A 20,575-nucleotide genomic window follows, 5' to 3' on the forward strand; every position below is an offset into this window, starting at 1 on the left:
ACTATTACTCCACTGTTTCAAATTACAGTGATATCTTTAGCCAGAACAACTTATAATTTGAAATGGGACCAGTAGTATTTAAAAAAAATCAGAACACTGCAATACTACATGATGCCAAAAAGTGCACGATGATTTCCTGAAAAGTTCTGTATAATAACCAAAACGAACCCTGTCCAATGGATGGATAATAATGGATAAATAGAGAAATTGCAAGGCATCCAAGCTTGGGCTCACTCACCGGCTTCTTTGGAGGAAATTTAATTGTGCCGTACCTGGACCTAGCGGTGATGATTCTGTGCGGGGGCGGGCTGTGCGTAGGCGTACCACATGCATGTTTTTGCTTCCTCCTCAAAAGAACAAAAAGATGCAAACAAGGGAGTACTAGGCGGCACTGGTACAGCCCCTTGCAATTTTGTACTGCGCCCATCCCCATGATGTTTCCTTGCTCGCTTTTTCAAGGGAAACCGTCAGCAGGCAAGGCAGCGGCAGCAACCTTACAAAGGGGGCTACTAAATGCTTGTGCAGTTGGGAGAAGTCCAGCCATGACCGTTGAATGCCCATCTCACATCTCCCACGTGTACAGTGTACTCAATGTCTATGTTTAGGAGCAGGTAGTGTTGTGTTTAGAATGTGCTCCGTACGTGTTTTCTTTTTTGTTACTACCTTCCGCCTGTTCCGCTGGGGCTGAAATGATCGTATACGATCGTGGATTATTACTGCTGGCTGGTTTGGTATGAGAGAAAAATACTGTTCTGGCTGAAAATTTACGATCGTTTACGACGAAGCGAACAGACTGCTTGTTCTCGAGTACTTACTCTCTTTTTTGTGACAAGTTTTTTTTTGTCATATAAATCGGTGATACTGTAACAATTAAACATTGATACAACATTCAAATCACGTTTTCCATAAAGTATGATTCTGTCATGACACATGAAGTATTATAATACTATGAAGCTAGCTATGTTTAAGATACATGTCATTTTTACCTAGGCCTTGTTTAGATCACCTTCAAATTCCAAGTTTTTTCACCCTCTCTCCATCACATCAATTTGTAGCCGCTTGCATGGAGTATTAAATGTAGGTAAAAAAATAACTAATTGTACAGTTTAGTTCGAAATCACGAGATGAATCTTTTGAGCTTAGTTGGTCCACGATTGGACAATATTTATCAAATAAGACGAAAATGCTACTATTCATCGGTTTGAAATTTTTTGCAATCTAAACATGGCCCTATTCAAATACATAACACACAAAAGGGTATTTTGCAACCAAAGCTTAAAATGATTGGGTTAAGCTAACCTCGATATGCCATTTATTTGTGACAAAGGAACTTCAAAGGGACCAAGAGATGAGGCAACCATGCAAATTCATGGTACCGAGGAGGTAAATCAATTGTAGGTCTAAGTCTTCATTTGTTTTTAGCTTGATATTTTGAAAAGCAGCTTGTAGGTCATGGAACGCGGATCATGTAAAACCTAGCTAAGGTTCCAATGCCAATTATTGTTTAGCAACCTGAATCCTGGATTATGGTTTTTTCTTTTTCCCACACACATTTACATTCGGCCACAATGCTAGGTGGATACCTAAGGGGCGCTTGGTTCACTAGTTACTTTGCCTTCCCTTCGTAGCAAGGATAATAATACAGTCGATTGCTGGTTGTATGAATCCTTACGGCCTACCTCTTAGCACATTCATATAGTGGTTATATCTTCACAATTAATACATGATCCACTTGTCTCTCTCACAGAGTTTCTTAGTTATTGTGTCAAGCCGACTGTAAACTTACATCCCACTTCTTCTCTCTCTTTTTCCCCCTCTTCTTCACCTCAGCATTCAACCTGGTTACATTCCATTATTATATTTGCTCTTAGGATAGGCAATCCTTGTGAGGGCAGGTGAGTGCTTTTGACTCTCCGGATACCAGTAAATCCTTGCTAGCACGGACACCGAGATAGACTTATCAACAGATCCAAACACATGTCATTATTCTCTCTCAACAAGGCTAAACAGTCCCTGGTAAAGGAACACAACTAACCCTACGGGAGCCACTACCTCATAAAAATTACGTCTTGGTAGACCGTTGAGTGTGGGATCTAGATAATATAGGCCCTAAAATCTGATATCGAGATCTCTTGTTTGTTTCATCTATGAACTATAAATACATATGCTTATATTGTACAGTCTCTTGCCAAAATAAATAGGGGCTAAGGATTTGTTCGGTGTGGCTTTAGAACTGGTTTCTCTACCAACTCCACGTGCAGAGTAGGTGGAGCCACACTAACGGTCCACAAACATAGAGCTAGGTTGTTTTCACGTATAGACACGGAGCCATGCGTATGATGTTTTACGGCAATAAAAAGTTGAGAGACTAAGGGTGTGTTTGCCGGTCGTTCCACTCTCGCTTCTAGCCAGAAATGGTGAGAATCGATGTCAAACGCACAAATGGTGTAGCGATTCTAGAGCGAAATATATCGTACTTTTGTACTATGGAAGAGAAACTGTGAAAATGTGGTTTCTTGTTATTTTGATTCTTCCTTCTCATCTCATATTTTTAAGTGGGACAAGTTAAAATATGTTGTATTTAAGTTGTTCTTTGTCCAATAAAAATTTGGATTTTTTGAAGCATATTTTAATATATTTGATTTGTTTATGAATCAAATTCTAGTTTACCAGCTGTTGACATTTCTTAGTGTCGCTACTAAGAACAGAGTTTTAAATCTAGTCCCTAGCAACAACGCCAGAAATGCTTTTTGATATTTATTAATGTGTCACTTGTTTTAAAGAGCCATCTATTATAAACCTATATCTCCTAATTTTACTAGGTTGTCATCCCTAGTGATAATGTCAGAGATACTTGTTGGTACTACATAGCATTACTACTAGAATAATACTAAGTAGTTCTTTATTAATTATGTGACTAGGAAGAATAAATAAATATATAAATGAAAAGGATCTACAAGCACACAGATAATATATCATTGTAGTATTTTACCCGAGAGTATTTCATGTATCGTTATTTATATTTTTATCACAGAAAAGATCTAGCATGGACATGTATTGATAACTTACACTATTTAAGGAGAAGTAAACCATAACCAATATTCTACTCATAGTAGGAGTAAGTCATAGGATAAGATATATATATATATATATATATATATATATATATATATATATATATATATATATATATATATATATATATATATAATGAGTATTGATCAATGATAATGATAAATCACTCAGAGTACTTTTTTCTATGGCATTAGCATGGTCAGGTAGAATATTAGAGGAATAATTCCTAAGTCATTCTTAATTACAAGTCAAAGCATACATTGATTAATGCAATTATACCTAGTAATCATTGCTAAGATCATCGTCATATCTACACATAAGGGATATTACTAAGGAAGATTAACAACAAAGCTTGCTCTTTCTTCGTAACCAAATCCTACGTGCGCCTACATTCGGGGAGTGGACTATAAAGGACTCAATGGGAGTGTCACATCCGCGATCTACCACATGACCTAGAATATAGGATGTATCCGCAGATAAACAACGTATAAGCACCATGCTTACACAATGTCGACCACCCACCCATGGATCCTTAGAGTGAGCGCTATACGAACCTATGCATGAATATAATGATAATTCAAGTATACTAAGCATATAATCAAAATAGACCATGAACATTATAACAAAAAATATGAATAAGATGAATACTGATATTGTCATAATAATTGTAACTAACATATAAAAATAATGGAGGTACAACAGAGAGAGGGGTACAAAGATTATACCAAACCACACTCTTGACAAGATCGGGAATCCAAACGAAGCCTGCTTGCCTCCCTCTAAATCTAGCCTAACTAGCTATGCCCTGAAATATGGTGGAGCTCTGAGGATGATTAGGGTTTCTGTCTTCTCAAATGACTTATGCCTCCTCAGAGGGGTAGGTGCTGATATATATAGATGCTGGAGCGTCTAATGTGAGCCATTCGATCAAACCGACTTAAAGGACGGCGTAGATGCAACCTAAAAAGTGGTGGAGAACCGACATAACAACGAGAGGTTGACAGGTTAGCCCCAGGGGCCAGGCGGCTTACAGGTAGCGGCGTCTCGCCCTCCGCTTCGGTGTGGAGTCTTCCCGAGTCTTTTAGAGTCTTCTGGTATTCGCTGCGGATAAGCGCAATTAAATCTGATATGTAGGTCCACCTTGACGGTTTTCTGGATAAACCTTGCAAAAAAAATACAGATTCATCAAAACTCGTGGAATTTGTTAATTTAAACCCCTAAACCTTCATTGTTGATTATATTTATGCCATTATACATGTTATATTAACGGTTTATAATGGTTGTTAACTACCGTCAACACCAGCCAAATAGTTTCACAAACTGATTCTAATTTATCTTCTAAAATATTTCATGAAAAAAAATCTAGATTCAAAATATTTCTACAAGAATTCTAAACCCTGCCAAACGCACGGTGATAAAACGTGCTGCGGCCTGCAAGTTTAAAATGCTACTCCTAGTGGAAGGGGTACCGTGCGTGTGTGCGTAGCGTTTGCGTGTTGGTGCCAGGATGCCCTGCGGACTCCCTGGGACAAAATTGGCCCTATTCGTTTTTGCTTAAAAACCATGTGTAAAAGTACTATTAGTTGATTTGTTATGACAGGAAAATAGATATGCTTGTTTTTTTTATAATCTGTCTTTTTTAGCTTGTATTTTAGTTAGAACATTGTTTTTCTCTCGTAATAAATTAGCTGGAACAATGTTTCAATTTATTTTTTTAACGAAGTGAACGCGGCCACAATGTTCGTTCGCTGAAATAGCACGAGACAAACCAACATGGCGATTAACCGTATTAAACTCTTTTGGTCCACGGGTGACGCGATGGGGTCAACACCATGGCAGGGCATATATAATTGGGGGGAAAAGATTCCCTGCATTATAGAGCAGCTACGATAGTAGGAGTAGGATGTAGACAGCTACAAAATATTTGATATCATAAATATCGATATTTTTTCGTATTATTGATATTTTTTCTATAAACTCAGTTAACATTTAGATAATTTGTTAGAATTAGAATTGTGTCCTTTTTTAGAATGAAGGTAGTACCCTTTATTTTACTTGTGCAACTTCTTTTTTCATGAGTGTGCTAGATTGGTTTCTCGTGAAAATCCGATGGTGGACTGGCTTATAATCCCACAGGTTTTACGGGATATCATAGATAACGATTGTAATCTTGCTCATGGTTAATATATACCTCCGGTTAATCTAAAAATAACTTCTTTTGTCAATGTTTGGCTAAATAATACTACTAGTATAACTTTTTGTGGCCTTTTGAGACGCAGAAATTCTATGAGAATTGAGAGACCAGAGTTTTTCTTTTCTAGATTTAGCGATAAATTCTCCAATGCATAGTACATACGTGGTGGAGACCAAACTCCTTCTCAAATCTGAACTATGCACACATCATTGACCGCTATTAACCATATAAAATAAGAGGCCATTAATGTAACAGCTGCTACTTTTCATATACTAACATTTAGATAAAAGATACCGAGCTCACACAAGACAAATTTGACATGGGCATGACGAGGGTACCCATCCGAGCAACACACTCACGCTTTAGCCGTGCTTTTGCTCCATTTTTAGCTTTGTTCTTTAATTTGCTAGATGATGAGAATATGATTGGACATGCTTGTCTTCGCTTCTGGTGTCCTTAGGATTGTTTGGTTGCACTCTAATCCACCCATCTTCTTCGTGTCTCTCAACTCGTGTTGATTGAAGTAGGATGACGTGCAGCCAAAGAAATCTTAAATGTTATGTGTGGTCATTGCTGCATCCGGCAAAAATGCAAAACTGAAAGGCGGTTTTGGTTTGATTGCTCACTGCTCACGGAGAAATTTTGTTTGCGAGGTAATATAAAGGCGCCATTGGCTTCATGCTTTCCTGCAACTTTGGTGCACGGAAGGGACAGTGTGTCATCATCTTGAGCACACTGGTAGATTAGAAACGCGTACTACTAGCTTTCTAGTGTGTCGTGGGTGACGAACTTGGTAACGTAGGTGATATACTCCTACGAGGAGTGAAAATTGACAATGGAGCCCCAATATTGATGGACTGCTCTGTTCGCTTCGCTGTTGTTCACTGATTTGTTGTGAGAAAAAAATATTATACCATAACTAATAAGTCAAGCTGATAAGTTCAAGCGAACAGGCAATCGCAACTTCGCAAGCAAGTGGACCCGGTTCCGCTTGGATTTTGTGAAGAGCGTGCCTTAATAATTCGGACTTAAATTCAATGGCACCAAATGCATTTTGAGATTCTCAACTGTGGAAAAAGAATACAGTCTAACAAATCTAGAGAACTCAAATTTGTTCTCTACTCTACAAGACTACAAGCAGCCCTATATATATATATATATAAGAAGAGAAATTAAAAACATTGATAGTTTGTAGGATAAAATAAAGGATTTAATAGACGTTTAATTTAAAATAGTATCAAAATACCTCTAATGTTCCTGTTAAGATTAATAATTTGTGATCAAAATTAGTTAATCCAGTCATTAGCAAATGCTAATGACGGTTCCTATAGAGACAACTTTTAGATCCTATAGAGACACCTTTTGGCCAACAGGCAACTGCCCTTTGGCTTGTAATATATATCTGTATATTTTTGTTCATCAATACACATCGGTCATTTTGCACCGACCACTTTTCACTCGCAATACGTTATCCGCACACACGCTCGAACACCACTGACGCGAATAGGAGAAGGAAGGAGAGAGAGTTCGTCGGGACTTCACCGGTGTCGCTGCAACTCAACCCAAGGTAGAAGATGGCAAACCCCATACCTTCCATGAATGCCATGGTCGACTCCATGACCAATGCAGTGGAGTCCGCCATCCATCGTGGCCACCACGCCAGTGCCCTTCGCCGCTTCATGCTCTAGGGCGCCGTCCGCCGTGCCCTCCGGGACATCTTTGACCACTGCATCCCTCCTCGCCGCTTCCACGGAGTACGCACTGGAGGGAGCAGTGGCCGTCGTCCGTTGTCGCAGCGCCCGGAGCCCCGTTCGTCATCGCGCCAGGAGCCGATGCTGTAGTACGCCCCCGATGTCAGCCCGACGCATGGCCTGACCATGTTTGTTAGGCGCTTGGGGGTTTCGCTGGAGATGTTGCCGAGGCCGCCGCCGACGCTGTTGCCGCCGCCACCACCACCGCTGCCATCGACCGCGCTCGCCCTGCCATGGAACGGAGGCGGTGGCTCCATGGCCACGCGTCGTGGCGCTCCTCCACTCCCCTACCGTAGCGTCGGCGTGGAGCCTTGGCCGCCTGGCATCGCCTACGACCTCAACAACGCGCTTCCACCACCTCTTCCACCGTCCGAGTCATGCTCCTACGCCTCCAAGCACAGCGTCAGAACGCCCTCCCACACGAGAACACCCTCAAAGCTGGATTTGTCTCCTCCTCGGTCGAGGAGGAGCGGTTCCCCGCCTCTGAGCAGCCTGGAACGAGTCGGTGGGGGAGGATCTGCTGTCCTCAGCTTGCAACGATGACCCTTGTGGTCGGAGCTCACCGGGGATGCGTAGGGTACGCCCTGCCGGCTGGCCTCCATGGCTGGAGTAAGGGCTCTGGCCTGAGCCTGCCATGGGAGTAAAGGAATGAGGGGAACAAGGCATAAGATGACGGTAAGCATCTTTGATGGGGGAGGAGTAGAGGCAGCGGTGGCGGTAGAGCAGGTGGCGACAGGCAATTGGAGGTGGTTAGGGTTAGGGTTTCCAAACCCTAACCACTCCCCCCTTTATAGCCCACGGTGGAGGTGCCCGCATGGGCCGAAATGGCGGCCAAGGCCTAGGTTGCGGCCGGGCCACCCATGCCCACGCGCCTGGCAGGAAGCTGGGTCGCATGCCTGGCTAGCTGGCTAGGCCATGCCTAGCCACCCGCCCCGCCTGGGCTGACTTTGCCCTGTTTTGATGCCTAGGAATTTTATTTCTTAGTTATTTTTCCTTTCCGCAGTAGTACAATTAATTAGCATATGATTTAGCTAATTTCATTTTCTGCAAGAACATTAGTTATTTGTATTGTTTGATGTTGCTCTGTACCTGCTGTACATTGTCATTGTATATATATGTGCAGTTTGGTTTTATTATATTACAATGCAATCTATGATTCTATTATATTTTGGAGTATGTTGGTGCACCCAAACCCCTTTTGCACCACATACATATTACACTTGTGACTTTGATTATTAATTTGGCGTATGTTGATGCACCCGAAGCCCCTATTTTGCACCAACATATATGTTGCATTTGTAATTTAATAATATAATTGGGTATGTTGGTGCCCCAAACCCCTTTTGCACCACATACATGTTAAATTAGCTAGTGACTTAGATGCAATTTAACAAAGTTATCCACAAAATTAGAATAATTTAATTACTGTAGGTTTAAAATTGCAATATATGTCTTGATTATTTTGGTTAATTAACACAAGGTAATGGAGTCTATGGCATTGGTTGCGTTTTATTCCTTGTGAATTATCCTGCCTAGAGATCGTGCCGTAGCAGTGATTAAATCACCCGTTACTAAGAGGTCTACATCATGTTCCTCTAAGACTTGATGGTTACCTATATTGTGTTTTTATCCAAAATAATGGTTTTGGATTGTTATAAATGGTCTACATCCACGCGATGATTACCATTTTCATCATATTCTTTTGCTATTACACAAGAAGGTAGAGACCTAAGCAATGGCTGCGTTTAATTCACTTGTGAATTATCCTGCCCAGAGAACGTGCTTAGGCAGCAATAAATTTGCCTACCATAAAGATCTACTCTTTGTGTTTGACTTAGAGACTGTCTTGTGTATATCAAAAATTTATTATGATTTGTTGTATGGTCTACACAATTTTATGATTACCTACAACACTCCAAAACTATGATAAGATATAAACTTTAAAAAATATTGTATTTAATATTACAAAATTACCATGTTGATTTTAATTTACCATATGGTAAAATAAATTAATCCATGGTTATCCACGTAGGATCATGGCCACTAAGGAGTTCGAGGAACTCGCGTTAAATGGCAGCAACTACCCTACATGGGCTTCTGATATCAAGATAGCGCTTGCATCTCGTAGTCTTTTGGCTACAATTCAGGAACCCCAAACTAAGGTTATCCTGCAAGATAAGCATACCTGTCGGTGTTTTGAACAAACACCGGCTAGTAAATTTATAATTGTTATGCATTAGGCTCGGATGGTGTACTAAAGGACACAAGGTTTATACTAGTTTAGGCAGAATGTCCCTACGTCCAGTCCGCTGCTGCTCGTGTTATTAGTACTGAAAAAGGTTCGTAGTAGGGGGTATAAACGGCCGAGAGAGACAGTTCCCAAGTCTCCGATGGAAGGGTCGAAAGGACGCCAAGAGCTCGGTTGCTGCTTGACTACATGTTGTGTGTCCCAAACGATCCGTCAAAAGTCGGTCCCATTAGTGGGGTGCCCTGCTCTTCCTTTTATAGACCAAGGGGAGCAGGGGTTACAGATGGGAGAAAGAGGAAAAAACCAAAGGTAGAGAAGGTCCTTCGGGGGAGCCAGGTCTTCCTTTTCCCGTATGCCTACCCTGCTAACATGGCAGACCATGTCAGAGATGGTGTGTTCGCTGATCCTTATAGGGCCGTGCCTCGGCTTCTATCAGCAAGTGGGTGCATCCCATCCTACGCCGGTGGATGGTGCAGCGTGTTAGAGGGCCAAGCTGCGACCCTTTGGGAAGTAGACGGGGAAGTGACCCTACGTCCGTCACTGTAGGTGATGTGAATTCCATCTTGGATCATAGTGATTGTCGCATGCTTGTGTTAGTATCCGTGTTCGAGGGTTGATGGCGGCGCCTACAACACTGTTCAGGCACTGTTAGGTCGAAAAGGGCTTAAAGCGCCCGTCCCATCGTATCCTGGTGGTGCCTTCCTATAGGCGTATAGGGCATGGCCCTCGATACAATAGTTGACTCGAATGTCCTCTCATACCATGTGCTCGTCTTTATGAAGGATCAAGGTGCAGTCGTCGGGCAAGGCGGAGCTAGCCCTTAGTCGTCGGGCGAGGCAAAGCCTGCCCTCGGGCGTCGGGCGAGGCGGAGTCTAGCCCTTAGTTGTCGGGCAAGGCGGAGCCTGCCCTTAGCCATCGGGCAAGGCGCAGCCTAGCCCTCGGGGGTCGGGCGAGGCAGAGTCTAGCCCTTAGCCGTCAGGCGATGTGGAGCCCGCCCTTAGCCATCAGGGCGAGGTGAAGCCTAGCCCTCGGGGGTTGGGCGAGGAGGAGCCTGCCCCCGGACGTCGAGCGAGGCGGAGCCAGCCCTTAGCCATCGAGTGAGACGGAGTCTAGCCCTCGGTGGTCGGGCGAGGCGGAACCAATCTTCCATCGTTTGGGCAAGAAGCGTAGTAGCGTTCTTGTCTGACTGGAAGTGTCAACGTTCGATGGTTATTAGTTCCACCTCATTGGGTACCCCGGTACTATGTCCCCGATAGTAGCCTCCGAGCCCCCGGTGATTCGGACAGAATCGCCCGGGTGATGTTTTGACTTGCCAGAGGGTGCGCGTGAGCGCACCCGACGGGTGTAGCCCCTGAGCCCTCGGGTGATTCAGGTAGAATCACCCGGGGGGGGTTTGATTCACTAGAGGGTGCACGCGAGTGCACCCGTTGGGTGTAGCCCTCGAGCCCCTGGGTGATTCAGGCAGAGTCACCCAAGGGGTAATTTTGGACCCTTCATAGGTAGGGTTGTGAGATTCAGTTTTTGTCAACTGGATAGTTTTAAGGGAACCCTAGTATCCCATTCACGGGGATTTCGTCTAGGGTTAGCCTGGCTAGGGTCGACTGTGGATCGAGGCCCCACTGATGCTCGTGTACCTGAGTCCTGGTCACTCGTGGGCCCATCCCTCATTGGGACGGCCATCGAGACTGTTGGACTGGCCCTTGGACTCCTTGGCCTAGGTAGGCCAGGGAAGAAGCTTTTTGACCCATATCCCCTCTATGGGAAAAGAGTCCGATCCGCTTGGGAAGGTGAATCGTCCGGCACGATTTTGGTGGGAAAGGATAGGGATTGTGGGCGCATATCCTACGACGTGACACGGCGGTGTGTCGTGGCAGGCTTGGAGATCAAGGTGGACGGTTGCTCTTCTCGTATCTGTCGCCCCTATAAAACCATGGGGTTTGCCCCCAGGGTTTCATACTTCGCCTCCTCACTTTCTTATCTACAACCTCCATCGCCAATCGCTTGAGCCTCTCGCACCCATATTGCTACCACCATCAAGCTCGCATCCGCATCGTAGCCGCTGTCGAGCTCGCATCCACCCCCTTTCCCGTTGTTTCGATGGAGCCATGGTGCAGATCCAACATTACCCCTCAGTGCCTGGAGGGCCTCATCCGTCATGGCCTCCTTCGCCTGTTGTCCGCTGTGGAGGAGTGGCGGCTGCCTAGTGACGAGGACAAGCCATCATCGTCCGAAGGGTATGTCGTGTCCTTTGCTCTCTTTCACGAGCGGGGATTCACTGTACCTGCTCATAAGTTCCTTCAGGGGCTATTAGAGTACTACCAGGTGGAGAAGGAGTGGGAGCTCAAGTTGTGAGCCAAGGAGAGGTCCATGGCCCTAGAGTAGAGGGCAAAGCTGGACACCGAGATGATCACCCGGCTATGCGGGGAGCGAGACGAGCAATGCCAGACCTTGGATAGGCTTTGCTTGGAGCATGGCACGGTCCATGGGGAGCGCAACCAGGCCATCCGAGAGCATGATGAGGCACAGCAGAGGATCAGCTCCCTCTAGGCCGAGCTTGACACCGCGAAGGCTTAGAAGATGGAGGCCGAGGGCGCCGCTATCGGACTTGCCAAGGATCTCACCAAGACGAGGAGTGTTCTTCAGGCAGAGAGCGATGAGCTTGAACTCCTGAAGGTTGGCCTTAGCGTTGTCTGTGATGACCTACAGGTGGTGCAGGTAGAGGGGACCAGCTCGCTCGTGGCTCGTGCCGTAGACATCACAGTGTGGGTGCGCCAGCTAGAGAAGGAAGCTTTTCGCTTGGGGATTATCCAAGCCTTCGCCATCGCCCGCTCGCATTATGATGTTAACATCAACTTGGGGCGATGAGCCTAGGTTTCATGCCTGGCTATGAGCTCTCCGAGTGGATGAAATAGAAGTGGCGATGACTCCTCTCGCGGAAAGCCTGGCGAGCAAAATTGAAGACATGGTTCTCCCCCGAAGGGGTCGGTAGTCAGTCGAGTCTGATAAACATTTATCTGTAATCTATGGAAAAGTGTCGGTACTTTTGTGCTCGAAAATAGTTTCGTAATTCCGTTTCATAATTTATCTTCGTTCGTTTGAACTTGATTTCTTCCCTTTTGCATTCGAGAAAAAAGGTTTATGTGATCCGACCCTTGCGTTCATTAAGACCATAGGGCCCAAGGTGCACAAGGGGGAAATCTTGATTTATGATGGTGAGCAAAGTTACCGTAGCCGTCGGGGCATGGGTTTTTTATCGTCTTACCAGGTGTGCTCGTTTATCTATTTCCGCAACCCTTGCTGCCAGTCTTGACGTGAGGAAGGGGTTTGATGCCATGACTGTTTTGAAGAAAAAGGAGGTATTCATACCTTTATCAGCCCTTGAGTGAGATCCGACCCTTTGCGCTCGCTGGGGCCAGATGTTACTGGAGACCAGAGCGAGGGTAGCGAACTTACTTTTGTATTCGCACGTACCCCCTACTTAGGATTTTGGCGATCGTTCCGTGACCATGCGTGTTGGTCTTATCGCCGGCCCAGCCTTCCCTGAGCCCCCGTGCGTGGTGGGGATTCGGTCAAGGGCCAGCTCATTTCGTGATTGTCGCCCCGTCCGTGTTTTTTGCAACTGGAGGGGTCGAGGCGATGTCACTTGCCTCGGTGGCTCGAGTGACATGCCTGATGAGCTCGCTAATGGGGATGTTCGAACGGAATCCGATCCCGCTGCTTTGCGACAGGGTCGGCAAAGCTCTCGGGCGGCGTTCCATTGCTACTTGACCTGCCTTCCAACAAATTCCCCCTTAATGGGGACTCTATGGGCTCGGCAAGAGGCTGGATTGAACTTAGAAGGTTGAGATGACCCTTCTCGGCTCAATGCGGGTTGGGCAAAGGCACGCTCAACTAGAGTTGCTCTTCGTAGCTCCCATGGGGCGAGCACAATGCCCCTCACAAAGCTCTTCTCTGGAGCACCGTACAAGCTTCTTGCGGGGTTCGATGGAGACCACCACCAAACTGTCTAGGAGGTGGCAACCTCCAAGAGTAACAAGCACCACCGGCTTGCAACTCAATCACCTAGTGTCACTCGATGCAATCTCACAATGCAACGCACTAGAATCACACTCACTCACAATGGATTCGCACTCTTGCGAGCACAAGTGGGTTAGAGAGCATCCAAGCACTCCTACACAAGCCACATAGGCGTGAGGGTGCTAAGCTACCAGCCCAAGGCCGGCCACACACTTCTTTTATAGCCCCAAGGGCTAAAATATCCGTTACCCCTTCACTAGGCAAAACGCATACTAACTGGACGCGTAGGTCATAACGACTGGACATTGAAACCCAGCGTCCGGTCACTTACAGAGAGATTCCAACTACGTTTTTTAGCGACCGGACGCGTTCGGTCATCACTGACCGGACTCTCCCAGCGCCAGCTTGCTTCTAGACACGCTAAAAACACTAACCAGATGCTGTGACCGAACTCGCAGGTGCTGACCGGACGCTAGACCCCCAGCATCCGATCGTTTTTCGTGCCAGTGTCCGGTCATAGACCTTTCAACGCTAAAATGGCTATAACTCTTAGCTCCGAACTCTGATTTCGATGATCTTGGACATTTTGGAAAGCTTACTCAGAGGGCTACACATCCCACATGCATACTTGATCCAAATCACAATGGATCAAAACAGTATTTCAATCCAAGGACCATTCTATAGTTCGGAGTACACCGAAAAACCTTTTTCTCTTCTCTAAGTTGATTCATGACAACTCTAACTTCTCCTTTGCAAATGTGCTAACACCACCAAGTGTGCACCACTATGTGTATGTGTGTTAGCTTTTTACAAACATTTTCCAAAGGATTAGCCACGCCACTCGATCCTAGCGATGATGCAAAGTTAGATCACTCGAGTGGCACTAGATGACTGATATGCAAACCAGTTTGCCCCTCTTGAAAGTACGGCTATCTATCCTAAACCCAGTCATCAACTTCTCTACACACCTATGACCGGTGAAATGAAATACCCTAGGTTATACCTTTGCCTTACGCATTTCATTCCATCTCCTCCAATGTCGATGCAACACATGCACCAACATGATCAACAATGATATGACCCACTTCATATCATCACGTGATCGTATTGGTTCATCGATCTTGACTTCACTTGCTTTTCACTGTTGCCTTCGTCCATCAGCGCCAAGTCTTGCTCAAGCTTCACCGCCACATGGTCCATCGCTCCAAAGCCTCTGACTTGCCCTTCACGCTTGCAACCGTTCCATCAAGCCAAGTCTTGTCTTGATCTTCTCCACCTTGATCACATGACTCAATGTCATGTCTCATGTGCAATAAGCTCCTTCATCATCACATGTGTGAGCTTTGCAACATCTCCAAACCATTTTCACCTTCACGGCATATGTTGCTCACACACATGTACTTGTGGACTAATCACCTATGTATCTCACATAAACACAATTAGTCCACCTAGGGTTGTCACTAATTACCAAAACCACATAAGGACCTTTTAATCTCCCTCTTTTTGGTAATTGATGACAACTATACAAAGATATGGAAATTAAGCTCTTTTGGATTCATGTTGCTTGCCCAAACAATTTTACCATGTGTAAATGATTTTGTACAAGTACCACAAACCTGAAATGGTAGTATTAGATCTCCCTACAGATGTGCTAGAGTGTTTGTTTTGAAGCTCGCACATATGCATAGATTGAAATTGTGGGAGAGTAATTAATACTAAATGATGCTAAGGCTGATGAGGACATCGCCACGCTGGACACACCGACGCCATAGTCTTCCCCAAGTTGCACTTCGTTCCCAACTCAGCTGCCACGTCACCCTCAGATTCAGCAGACACGTCGTCACTGTTTTGGTCATAACTTTCTTAAACGACATCGAAACGGGCTGTTCTTGGACGCGTTGGAAAGGGGACGACGCCGCCGTCATTTTGGATCTGGTCCTAGCTCCAAAAGGTTTGTGGATCATTCTGTGTGACCACGGCAAGGTGCTGCATCACCTATTTGGGCCAACTTGGCCATGTATCGTGTCAGGCCTTAAGCACAAGTTGTGGGCGCCCAACCCCTGGCCGTCCCCAACCCTAGGTTGAGTCTTAGACTATAAACACAGCCGCCGCCGCTGCTACACAATTGGGTTTTGTTTAGAGTGGTGTCATTCCAATGATATGATCCACTTCATATCATCACGTGATCATATTGGTTCATCGATCTTGACTTCACTTGCTTTTCACCATTGCCTTCGTCCATCGGCACCAAGTCTTGCTCAAGCTTCACTGCCACGCGGTCCATCACTCTAAAGCCTCAGACTTGCCCTTCATGCTTGCAATCGGTCCATCAAGCAAAGTCTTGTCTTGATCTTCTCCACCTTGATCACATGACTCAATGTCATGTCTCATTTGCAATGAGCTCCTTCATCATCACATGTGTGAGCTTTGCAACGTCTCTAAGCCATTTTCACCTTCATGGCATATGTTGCTCAAACTAATCACCTGTGTATCTCATATAAATATAATTAGTCCACCTAGGTTGTTACTCAATTACCAAAACCACACAAGGACCTTTCAATCTCCACCTTTTTGGTAATTGATGACAACTCTACAAAGATATGGAAATTAAGCTATTTTGGATTCATGTTCCTTGCCCAAGCAATTTTACCACGTGAAAATAATTTTGGACAAGTACCACAAACCCGAGATGGTAGTATTAGCTTCCCCTACATATGTGCTAGAGTATTTGGTTTGAAGTTCGCACATATGCATAGATTGAAATTATGGAAGAGTAATTACTACCAAATGATGCTAAGGTGTATAGAGTAAACCTTTGAAGTGTGATACCAATCGGAGTTGTACCTTTAAATTCATCCTTAGCACCATGGTTAGCTAGATAACACTTAGAAATAAAAAGCACTAGATACATCGTGAGATCAACATTAAAAGCAAGGTACTAGCATTTACTTGAAAAGCATACCAAGTGTCTAGCTATCATCTTATGCATGCTAGTTTTCATTTCATCAATCAAATTCTACAACTAGCATACATCACACAAGCATGCATATTGAATTTAAGAACTTAAGCAATGCAAGCAAGCACATGAATATGCACAATACAATCAATCAAAGTTTATGAGCTTGCTCCCCCTACTTGTATGCTTCTCTTGTCCAAAAAATTTTGATCCATCTCTTTTCTTCAATGTTGCCTCCCTCTTTATCCATGTCCATGTCCAACCTCTACTTCCTCTATTTTGTCTCTCTCCCCTTTGTACAATCTCAATCTCAAGGCCTTCATATCTTTGTACAATCTCTCCTCCTTTGTCATCAATTTCCATAAAAGGTGTGCTTCTCTTTGATGCAAAGGTATGCATTTTGGGTAGATGGTTGAGGCTTGAATCTTGCATTTTTATGGACATCACTTGATTATTGGAATGACACCACTTGTAGATACCACTTGTAACTTGTACCACTTGTATCTTGTGTAGGGCTTTTTGAGATACCACACATAGGATCTTTGATCTTGATATCAATTTGTGTGACACCTCCCCCTATGTGATAGCATGGGTCATCCATTTGATACACTTGAGCTCTTGTATTGATGATCACTTAAAGTTAAGGGTCACTTGTAGAACCATCATCTTACATGATTGATACCATGTGTAGATATGATATCACTTGAAAGAATCTTCTAGTATGGAACCACTTGTTGGATTTTTCAATAAAAACTATTTCTTGAACATTTGCTATCTTCATAAGTGCCACTTATAGGATATCACTTATGAGTTGATCTAGACATCACTTGTGAATTTGATAAAATACTTGAGTCTAGATACCATTTGAAACAAACAAACTAGATATCCATTTGCATTGTTGTCTTGTGCTTGTACTCTTGTTATTGATCATGAGCATCTAAGTTGACTTGAACTAAACTGGTTTGCCTAAGCTTCCAAGTCCGGTTTGAACCAATGACAAGCTTCTTCACACCTCTTACAAGGGTTATCTTATCAATGTTGTACTTGTCACTTGTTAGCAATCCAAATTAAATTAAGTACTTGGGTTCACTAGCTCATGGACAAATTCATATACTAACCACTAGATCAATCAATCATTCAAGCAATAGTGGTAGGCTATGAATTTAAAACTTTCATTGGTTATGCATGATCCTATGAAGTATGTACTATATGCACTAATCGTATACTAGTAAGGGATGAAATGATCATGCACATTACAATAATACCTTTGCTATGTTGGAGTAGAGGATAGTCATATAGATTCCAATTCATTACTCCAATAGCAATGTGAAGTCCAATTATAACCTTGGTGAAGACCAATAGACACCATTTTGAATTTCACTCTTCACCCATATGAAATGAATACCACTTATGATCAAGTGCACTTTCTTGTTGTGGTTGGCTTGCTTCTTCTTTTCATCTTTACTTACGTGAGAGCATCAATTCGAGAATACTACTTGAAATATCATGACTAGCTCTCTTTTAGGTGTTGCTTGCTTTTCTTGATCAACCCTTTTGATTGCTTCAACTAAGCATCTCAAATATTCCTTGGATCACCACTTCCATGTTAGCCTTCCAAGTACCACACTTGGTTCACCTACACATAGGCGGCAAGCCCCTACACTAGGGAGAAGTGACCTCTCTCCAAGAACCATTCTTGACACTCACTTGAAATAACTTGATTGATTGATCCAAGTGATGGACTTAACTTGATGAGTAATCTTGATTCCTTCTTTAAGTCCTTTTCTTTCTACTTGTTTAAGTTATTTTCTTTCTACCAAATGATCTCCAATCATCACTTAAACTTAAACTTCATCTTCAACTCGAGTTTGATCTTGATTTTCATCTTGAGTACCAAAAGTGTGCAAAGTACACTCCACAATCAAATAGCCTTGTACTCATATCTTGTCATGCTTTTGGATCATCTCAAAACCAACTTAGGTACCTCAATTACTCTTAAACATGTTTTCAATTTGAGGACCTTTCAATCAAAGTGACTCTAGATCAATCCAACGTTTGTCACTTTTCTGGTAGATTCTGTACCCTTCAAAGAAATAAGCATATCTCCCAAAGTACAAATATAAATACCATGAAATTTGGTGGAGATGTGCTTCACTTAGTTATCTAGCATCTATAAAAAATTGAGCTTCATTCGACTTCTAGATTGCTATCAGATTTCAATTATTCCACCACTGCTACATGCTGAAAACTGCTGCACTATAGCTGACAAGTTTTACTCCAAAACTGAGGCATCTCTTATCAAATTCTTATGAAATTTCTACAGCATCTCATAACATAAGTCTAGAGCATGTACACCAATTTTCATACCAATCCAATAAGTTTTGATCACTCAAACATGGCTAAGATCACAGCTAGCTCAGATTTTCAATATAGGACAGATTTCAATCACTTGAGCTATACTTCATCAAGTATGAATCAAACTTGAAACCAACTTGTTTGAATACTTTCACAAGACATAAATCCATTCAATCCACTTACTAAATGTCATCTCATGAATTTATCCAACATGAATCAATCCAAACTTGATTACTAAACAATTATCCATTCAATCAACTTATAGCAAGCAACATTGCATATTTATCCAATTCAATCAACTCATATGCACCCAAATGAAATAATCAACAAGAGATATACCTTGGTTAGCTCATGATCATCCAATTAGCAAGTTTCAACTCAAATATTTTTGTAAGCCATCAAATATATCCAATGAATCACCAACAACTTGAATTATAGCACTTGTATATTGATAGCACTTGGACTTCACTTAATTTTCACTTGGCATTGGGTTTGGATGTGCACTAAGCTTCATAACTTGATTCAACATATGATGAACAATATGAGATCAATTGAATCAAGTATCCAATGCCGATGGTACCTATAAACAATCATCAACTTTTTGATGGTACCCAAACAATTTTGGGTCCTCTTAAGTTAGGTGCAACATACTTAGGCATAGCCTTAGTATGAATAGCAGGATGTTTTGCAATAGAAACCATAGATGTACCATTACCCCCATTCCTAAGCATAGAATTATCATCAATTAAAATAATCTTAGGAGTGTTACCTAGGGGACATGAATGTGCCATGTGTTATCTTTCCCGGTATGAGTAGCACTTTCTCTTTGATTGAGCCTTCTCTTCTTTGCTCATGTGGTGCTTCTCATTGCCTTGCCTCTCATGGATTGCTTGAGCCTTCTTCTCAAGCTTGGTAGGACACTTAGAGGTAAAGTGTCCCATACTTCCACACTTGAAGCACTTGATGTGAGCATAATCTTTCTTCTCATCTTCATTCTTGCTCATCATCTTGGCACTTTGAGTTTGCATTGGATGCCTTGCCTTTCCACCCCTTCTTGTTTTCTTCTTATTTATCATAAAATCACCACCATCTTCATGGTTGATCTTGATTTACTCTTGGGGTGTCTTCTCTTGCTCAACTTTTGGCTTTGGCTGAGGCTCTTCTAGTTGCTTCACCAATTGCTTGGTTGGGCACATTGAGGTAAGGTGACCCCAAGTGCAGCACTTGAAGCACTTCACATGCTTGAGCCTCTCTTCTTCTTTTATCTTCTTGAGCTTCTCAATATTAGGGCAACCATTTGCAAGGTGTCTCGCTTCATGACACCGGTAGCACATGGTATGAGAGAGCTTTCTTTGTTGTAGCTTCTTCATCTTTCTTTCTCTCTTTCTTTCACCTTTTGTCATCTTCTTCTTGAAGTCAAGGCCACACTTGTCACCATAGTTTCTTTGAGTCTTTAACATATATTCAAAGGTAACTTTTGAGTTGTAGCACCTCTCTAGCTTGTTGCTCAATTTCTTCACTTGTTCAATGAGCTCATTGTTCTTCTTCAAAAGGTTAGTCTCACAAGACATAGAAGTAGAACAAGCATCTATATGTGAAGAGCATGTCATATCTAATAAATCATCACAAGAGGTGGATACATCCTTCTTGCCTACATCACAAGGGTTAGCAACAATTTGTGATTTATCATTTGATCCATGTGATGAGCTCTCATTATTTTTAAGTTTCTTTATAAACATTTTAATGAGAGAAGCATGTTGTTCTAATAATTCATCATGAGATGCAAGAAGTGTCTCATGATTCAATTTTAGCTCATCATGTGAAGATTTAAAAGCATCAAGTAATTTCTTATGTTCTTCACAAGAGTTCTTTAGAAATGAGTTTTCATTTTCTAATTTCAATGTTTTAGCTTTCTCATTTTCTAAAGACATGGTTATGCTAGCAAGTTTACTAACAAGCTCATCATATGAATCAACATG

Source organism: Miscanthus floridulus, chromosome 7, assembly GCF_019320115.1.
Source record: "Miscanthus floridulus cultivar M001 chromosome 7, ASM1932011v1, whole genome shotgun sequence".
Lineage (NCBI taxonomy): Eukaryota > Viridiplantae > Streptophyta > Magnoliopsida > Poales > Poaceae > Miscanthus > Miscanthus floridulus.